The sequence below is a fragment of the Euphorbia lathyris genome, chromosome 4 (genome assembly GCF_963576675.1).
Source record: "Euphorbia lathyris chromosome 4, ddEupLath1.1, whole genome shotgun sequence".
Taxonomy (NCBI): Eukaryota; Viridiplantae; Streptophyta; class Magnoliopsida; order Malpighiales; family Euphorbiaceae; genus Euphorbia; species Euphorbia lathyris.
This window is the reverse complement of record NC_088913.1, coordinates 29164214-29172257: the sequence shown is the minus strand read 5'-3', so window position 1 is coordinate 29172257 and position 8044 is coordinate 29164214.

Sequence of the window (8044 nt, the reverse complement as noted above, 5' to 3'; positions counted from 1 at the left end):
TACCACTGATAATCATGTGTTTGTGGAATTTGATCCATTTGGTTTCTCTGTGAAAGATCTACGAATGGGGGGGGGGGCTTATTATGAGATGTAACGGTGAGGGTGATCTTTATCCTGTCACACCTAGTTCTGCTTCTGATTTATCTTATCCTTCTGCTTTTTCTGCTTTATCTCCTACCATTTGGCATAATCGTTTGGGACATCCAGGGGCTAATGTTTTAAGCACCCTTCAGAATAAAAAATTCATTTCTTGTACTAAGAAATTGGATGCTTCAGTTTGTTCTTCTTGTGTTTATGGGAAACAAATAAAATTGCCATTCGCCAAGTCTAACAGTTATGCATGCATGCCCTTTGATATTGTTCATAGTGATGTTTGTGTTGGTCCCTTATAACGTGACAAGTTAGTTACAAGGGGGGATAGGAACTATTTAAAATTTTGTCCGTTAAGGCTGACTTCTTTTCTTATGAAAAGGTTTACACAACGTCACTAAGTAGATTCAAGATACAAGCTTAGTCAGCTTGTGACTAAGTCTGCTTCTTTACTTGAGTCAGAAAATAACACTTAGAGTCTATTCCTAAACTCAGCTTCTTAGTAGACTTAACTCAGCGTGAGTTCTTTACTTAGTCAGTTTTATTGCAAGCAATATATATATTAAAGAAGTTTAAGGGTTAGAAAGATATTACTCAGCAGACTTATCCTGGTTCGGCCTCTCCGCCTACGTCCAGTCCCCGGAACTCATTCCGAGCTTTTTGAATTCTCTACTGAGCTCTTTAAAGGTAGAGCACGAAACCTTTTCCAGATAGAAGCTGAGTATAACAAGAGTACCTTCCTCTATACCTCTACTCACTCCTATATCTACCGCTGAGTACTATAACCGAGTACTCAGCCTCTCCTTTCTATTCTTCTAGAAATGATAAAGTGTTTGTCCTAAACAACAATTGCTAAGACACTTTAGATGATTGAAAATCACTCTAGACTTTTACACAATAATATGGAAATTGGTGTAAGGTATTTGCTTTGCTTTTCTCACAGAAACTTCAAGTATGAATTTGGTCAGCGTTTCGACTAATTGAAGATCTTCATCGATTGAAGCAAATGGATGGCCTTTATATAGTGACATATGAGGCACCTGGTCATTTCGAATTTCAAAATAACCGCTGGAGGGAAACGGCTTCTTGTCGTTGTCACTCTGGGCGTGCTCAGCGTCGTTGGCCAATAGGATTCTTGCATCTTCTGTCTTCGTCAGTCCACAGCAGAATGTTTCGACATTTAAGGAAAAGTCCACGAGACAGCTTCCTGCGCCTTCTGAACTTTTCTCAAAATAGAAATACTTTGTCTAGAAGTTGAACATTGTCTGCCGCTGTCCAGACTGCATTGTCGTCCAACTCAGCAGCTTCCACTTGAAGCTTTTGCTTCGAAGGCTTCTCGATCCTTCTTTTGCTGAGTCATCGTTTTGCTTGATACGGCTTCCTTTTGAACTCTTGGGCCGAATGGTCTTGATGTGTTGATTTGGGCTTGACTTCCACTTTAAGGGCCTTTGGGCTTTTTAATCTTAATGTCTTATAAACAATTAAACTCAACATTGAACAAACACATTAGTGTAATAAATCAAAGCATTTAAATTTAATGTGTTAGAATATTTTTATCATTACTTAAATAATTTTGTCAAATCAAAATCATGTGGAAAGGTGTTTCAACAAACTCCCCCATTTTGATGTTGGCAAAAATATTCAGTCAAGAACTCAGTGTTGAGCTCCCCCATGATTGTTGACCTTATCTTACTCAGTATACTCCCCCGTAAGGGTTGAGCGGCTGACTTAGATTTACATTAAACATTTCAAGTAAGTCTAAGGTCAGTTTTCAGAATTAGGTCAGCTTATGGAACATATTCTATTTAACTCAGTTTATGCGGAAGATTTATATATCAGAGAGCGCTGAGTATTTCTTTGTTCAATGTGTTTAAGAAGACATGTAAAGGCGGTCAACATTTTTCTCAACACATCATGCAATCATAAAGCAATGTAGACAAGTAGCACAGTTGATTTAGTGAAGATGCGATTAACTATTCAATACAAAACATAAGTAAGCATCACATAAGATTGGTTAAGTTAAAAGGATAGATGCATCAACGTTTTGTATTCAGGGTCAGCACAAACTTACACAAGGGAAAGACTACAAGTTTTAACACAATAACATCAAGTCAGTCCTAGTAAAGCTAAAGCTATTTCTTCTTATAGTTGAGTTGTGCTTCATGTTCTTTAGCTTTATCCTTTCCCTTTTGTCTTTGCTGACTACCCGAAGCTTCTTCTGAATGCTGGGTTCCTTGAGCTTGTACTTTCTCCCCCGTTTTGCCACCATCAGCAGGAGGAGCAATGAAAGTGTCTTCAATGGCAGCTTTAGTTAGGCATTTAGATAATGCCTTCAGCTTGTGTGTGCTTGTATTTATGCCATCGAAGATGGGAACACCATCATCCAAAATAGTACGAGGAATCCTGACATCAGCAGCACTCAACATACTTAGAACATATGCTTGACCCTTTGCAACCCAGTGTATGATGTCTGTGAGCATTGCGAAAGCTTGATGAAACATCTTTAGCAAAGACGAATCATAATACTCACGCTGAGCGTTGGTGTGTCGCACATGGTTGAAAGTAACGCGAGAGTACTTCAGGATCTCGTTTATTTTGAGCTGGTCAGTGTCCATCTCTTGCTTGCTTAAGTTTAGCAGACGCACAGCCTCGCTGATTCGCTCAATGGAGCATTGGGAGGAGGAAGAGAGTTGGTAATTGGTTTTCTCTTGCTCAGTATGAAGCTGGCTGAAGAGATGATGAACTTCGGCAAAAGTGGCATATGTGGAGTTCGCAGCTAACAATTGATGAATCTGCCCTTGCAGTGAGTTTATGTGGTTTACCATGGTCAGCTGGAATTCGGCCAGCTTTGTTATAGAGTCCTGCCTGGGCTGTTGAGATTACAATGAAGTCATGACACTCAGAAGATCCTTCAGACCTTTGATCTCAGTTAGAAGCTGAGTGACAGATGACAGTTGAGTTGTCTCGACATTAGTAGACCCAGCGGCATTGGTGTTTGATTGATGAAGGTCCTGGATAAGAGCTTGAGCTGAGTCAACGATTCTTCGACCAGACTCAGTGGCATTTAGGTAGCTAAAGGATCCATCATGTGTTGGCCCAGATGCCGGAGGAGGAGTAGAACCGAATGAAGGCGATGTTTGGTTCTACTCATCATTAGAAGGCCCAACATTATCAGCGGCTGGCCTGGAATTAGGATTGTCAATAGAAACTGACTCGATTTGATTCTGCACATTGAGTTGTTGAAGTGGAGGATCGGCAGAATATGTTACTTGCTCAGGGTCAGGCTGAAGCTGACTAGATTATGGAAGCTGAGTAAGTTCATTGTTCACCTGAGCAGGTAATTCCTTGGCTTGCTCAACGTGTTGAGGAGCGGAATCTTCGAGCACTTGCTCGGCATTACTTTGGTTTGCGGAAGCGGTTAAGTCGGCATGTTCCTTCAGCTGAGAAACAGAGGCTTGATTTTCTTGTTTCTCTGGTTGAGACTCAGGAGGGTTGGAGAAGAACCTAAGATGTACATCTGTAAGGTCAGAGATCTCATCCCTCAGCAGTGAGTCACCCATTAGGTCAATGACGGGTGCTCGAAATGCCTTCTTCTTCCTCAGTCTCTTTAGCTTTGGAGGAGTAGGGTCACAAGGAATGGACTCAATAGAGTCAGTAGGTGAAGCTTCCCTTTGAACAGCAGGAGCATTTGCTATTTTCTCAGTTTCTTCTTCGTCAACCAACTCAGTATTGATTGGTTCAAGGTGCTCATCATCAGCTGTTTCCTCAGTGTCATCATGACCACTTTCTTCTTCATCAGACTCATCATCCAGTTCTTCTTCCTTAAACTGTTCATCCAGTTCTTCCTCGACAAACTGACCACCCAATTGGTCTTGTTCTTCCTGGTCATCTAACTATTGCTTAGCGTCAATGCCTTGACTCTGTGCATAATGTGAGTTAGGAGGCACGACGACATCAGTTGGAAGTGCATCTATAGGTCTTAACTCAAAATTGAGCTTCTTCTTCTTCCTTAATGGTTGCTCATCAATCTCTCTTTCTTCTGCCTCAGGCTCAGCTTGCCTAGGTCTTTTCTCAGCTGACCTAGATCCACCCTGTCCTTGTTGAATCTGAGGCTTAGTTCCTCCGCATACAAATTTAAGGTTCTTTGGGGCAGAAGCAACAGCTTTAGAGGTGCTCTGGACAGCCTTCCTCTTTCTTTGAGTTCTTCCCTTTCGAGTCACCGCCCCCTCAGCGTTCTGGACAGCTTCCCCTTTACCTTTCTTCGGCATAATAGGTTGATCATGGGCCAAACCGAATAGGGCAGCAGCTATAATCTCGGTTCCCCAAGTGTGAATTTCCGCAACCATGTCCACATTGTGATCCTTGAGGATTCGGGTGATAAAAGAGCCTAACCTAAGGGTTCCTGTACTTCGTAGAAACCCACCGATTATGAAGACGAGCATGTTTATTGGTGTGTAGGTCAGCATGTGCCATATAAAACACTGGTCAAAATTGGTTGCTGAGTTGGTGCAGTTGATTTTAGGAAAAAGGAAATTGGTCAGAATGTAATGGGCCATCTTTTGATGCTGACCCATGGAAGTACTCGAGATTTCACCTACATGACCAGCAGGTTTACAGAAACTGTGAACGTAGTTGGTTTTATCTTGGTCACCTGATTTATGAAGTATAGCTCCTTCGTTTTTTAGTTTGAACAGTGAAGCAAGATACGTAGGGTTGATGAAGATGGCTTTCCCTCGAACATTAGAAGCCAGGTAGTCCCGGTTATCATCGGCGACCTTTAGGTTGGCGTAGAATTCTCTTACCAGCTCGGGGTAAGTAGCATCACGAACTGAGAACAGCTCGGTCCAACCATTATTCTTGATCTACTCACAAAAGGGTTGTTCGGCATCCACGAATCCCTTTGAAAACCATCGTGAGTGATCAATCTTACACCCCTTCACACTCTCGAAAACCTGAGAGTAGGTGTGTTCCACTACTTTCTTGCCCTTGTCCTTTGGCTGTTGTTTTCCCTTCGAAGAGGTGGCTTGGATAGCTTGAGCTTTCTTGCTCGGTGTTGTGACCTTAGTGTGGTCACGCTGGGTAGAAGATTTGGGATTTTCATCGGAGCGGTTGTCGGATAAACCAGCACCAGAGATATTCAGAGAAACGTTCGTCATATTCTCAAAGAAGTTTTGGGAATTTTTTGAGAGAGTAATTGGAATGCCAAAGTTTTCTAAGCGTAGAGAGGTAAAAGTGGGAATTCGTCCACTATTTATAGAGGTATTGAGTTGATCTAAAGCGTTGGGTTGTCAAATTAACCTCGAGATTCTCAATCGACAAAGATTTTGGCATTTATGACACATACGGCGCGTGTGTTTTCTAATTATAGTGCATACGTCATCCTAGGTGGCTATTTAATTCGCGTGCTTGCATTAAATTTTGCAACGGATCCTTACTCAGTGTTAAGAATTTCAAGCGTTTAAGATTCTGAGTAGTCAGTGTTATGCAAGGAAGCAGTTCTTATGCTTAGTAGCTCAGCTTAAGATAAATACTCAGCATATATATATCTACTCAGCAAGCAATAGCATAAATCATTCAGCATGGTAATTCACTCAGCATGCATACAATACTTGGAATTTATTGAAGAGGATTAAACATACCAATGGCTTCTCTAAGTATGTTGAATTGCTCACGAGCCAGTGGCTTTGTGAAGATATCAGCAAGCTGCTCATCCGTTGGGACATAGGTCAGCTTGATCTCTCCCTTGAGTACGTGATCTCTGATGAAGTGATGTCTTATGCTGACATGCTTCATCCTGCTGTGCTGGATTGGGTTCTTTGATAAGTCAATGGCACTTTTGTTGTCACATTTGACTTCAATTGTTTTGGTCCGAACGCCATAATCTTCAAGCTGTTGCTTAATCCATAGGACTTGAGCAACACAGCTTCCAGCAGCAATGTACTCAGCTTCAGTGGTTGACAGAGCTACTGATGCCTGCTTCTTGCTGAACCAGGACACAAGACAGCTCCTAAGGAAGTGGCATCCTCCTGAGGTGCTTTTTCGTTCAAACTTGTCTCGTCCGTAGTCAGCGTCAGTGTATCCAAGAATTGTGAAATCTGAAGTATTGGGATACCATAAACCTGCATTCACTGAGCCTTGCAAATATCTAAGGATTCTTTTTACAGCTATGTAATAAGATTCCTTAGGGTTGTAATGAGATTCCTTAGGGTTAGATTGATATCTAGCACGATAACATACTGAGAACTGAATGTCCGATCTACTCGCTATTGGAAATTAGGCTAAGGTATAACAGCGGAAATATAAAAATTTTAGCCTACTTCCTTTTAACCATAGGATCCGTTAATCGTTATTTCATATAAAGAGGGATAAGAAGAAATACCTTTTGAAGAACAATCTACCGTTGTTAAAGAAGCGCCCACAATTCTTCTCCGAGTTCCCAAGCACGAAGTATAACACGGTGAGGTTAAGTTAGAATCAACCGTATGAGATGCAACCAAAATAGATTGCCTCTAATTAACCAACACAAGATCAAAGAAAAGGGAGATAGATGAAATTAATCGATCGATGGAAGTCGTATGAATTCTTGTCCACGAACTAGGGGAGTCGAATTCTCTTTCTCTCTCTTACTTGTAATTTCGAAAATCACAAAGGGGGTAGTATATGGCTTGGTCGAAATTCATGCATAGAGGGGGTATATATAATCACTTGTATCTAAACCCTAGTTAGATAGGAATAGGTTACTTAATAGGAATTCAATTCGGAAAAGGATTCTCAATTATTATCTCATTATATATCTAATATATCTAGGATAATAATAAATAACCTAATTGGATAATAATAGGAGTATATTAATCTAATTAAAACTCCTAACTTAATTATCTCCTAATTAATTTAATTCACAAACCTAATCAAATTAGGATTAATGGAATTAAAATAATTCCTTATTTATTACATACAAATTTCGGGCCCCTCTATTTAAATGGGCCTTACTGGGCTCAATTGGGCTTCCATCTATTAATGACATCCATCTCTCTTTTGGTTCCAAGTCTTATGTGTGATCCATTAGGTTCTTACTACTTCTGGCCGTATGCAACTATTAAATTAATTTCTTCAAGAATTATATTTAATCCTTGCATAACGGAATGATGTACTGAGTATGTTATTGGCAAGTCTGTAATCATTCCCCCAGAGTCCGTTAAGAAGACAGGTTGATTATGTCGTTAACCCTTCCGTATTAGTTACGGTATAATTCGATCCTTTATCAACTACATCCTTGAACTGAATCTTATGACTATGGGTGATGTCAAGTCACATATAGCGAGACGTTCGTTTTACTTGTATAGGCCGAGTCAACTCAAAATAGATAGGTTAAGTGAAATCTGTATTTCTTACTCTTAAGCTATCACCTTGCAAGGATTTAGAGTCGAGTCTTCCACAAGCGATCCTTGGATGTATCTCCCATTAATCGGGAGTGATAAATGCTCAATCCAATGTATAACTACCCTGACATTACCTCCTGTGACACCCAACCTTTGCCGTTCACACCCCAGAGTCATCTCTGTTAAGGATCGTGGGACAGCAGGATCAAAGTCTCACATTCAGTAATTCAGGATGACCAATTAACATTCCTTTGAGTCTGAGGATTAGTTATACCTATTAATACCAATGAGATGAACAGGTGACAAGGATGAATCTACCCATCCTGTTATCTCAAATCGGATCCCCAATCCTAATGAACGACGTTTCATCGGATCTATGTAACTGTCCAGATATCTATATATATGAAGCTTGTGAGATCAGCTTTCTGTCGGACAGAAGACATTGTTACATACAAGTCTCAACAGTGATATATCAATCCTAAACATATCACTTGACTTGGTGTGGTTTTAAGTTTATTAGTTTATTATAAAGTTTCGTCTCACTTCATGCTTGTATGAACACTTTATCATCACTT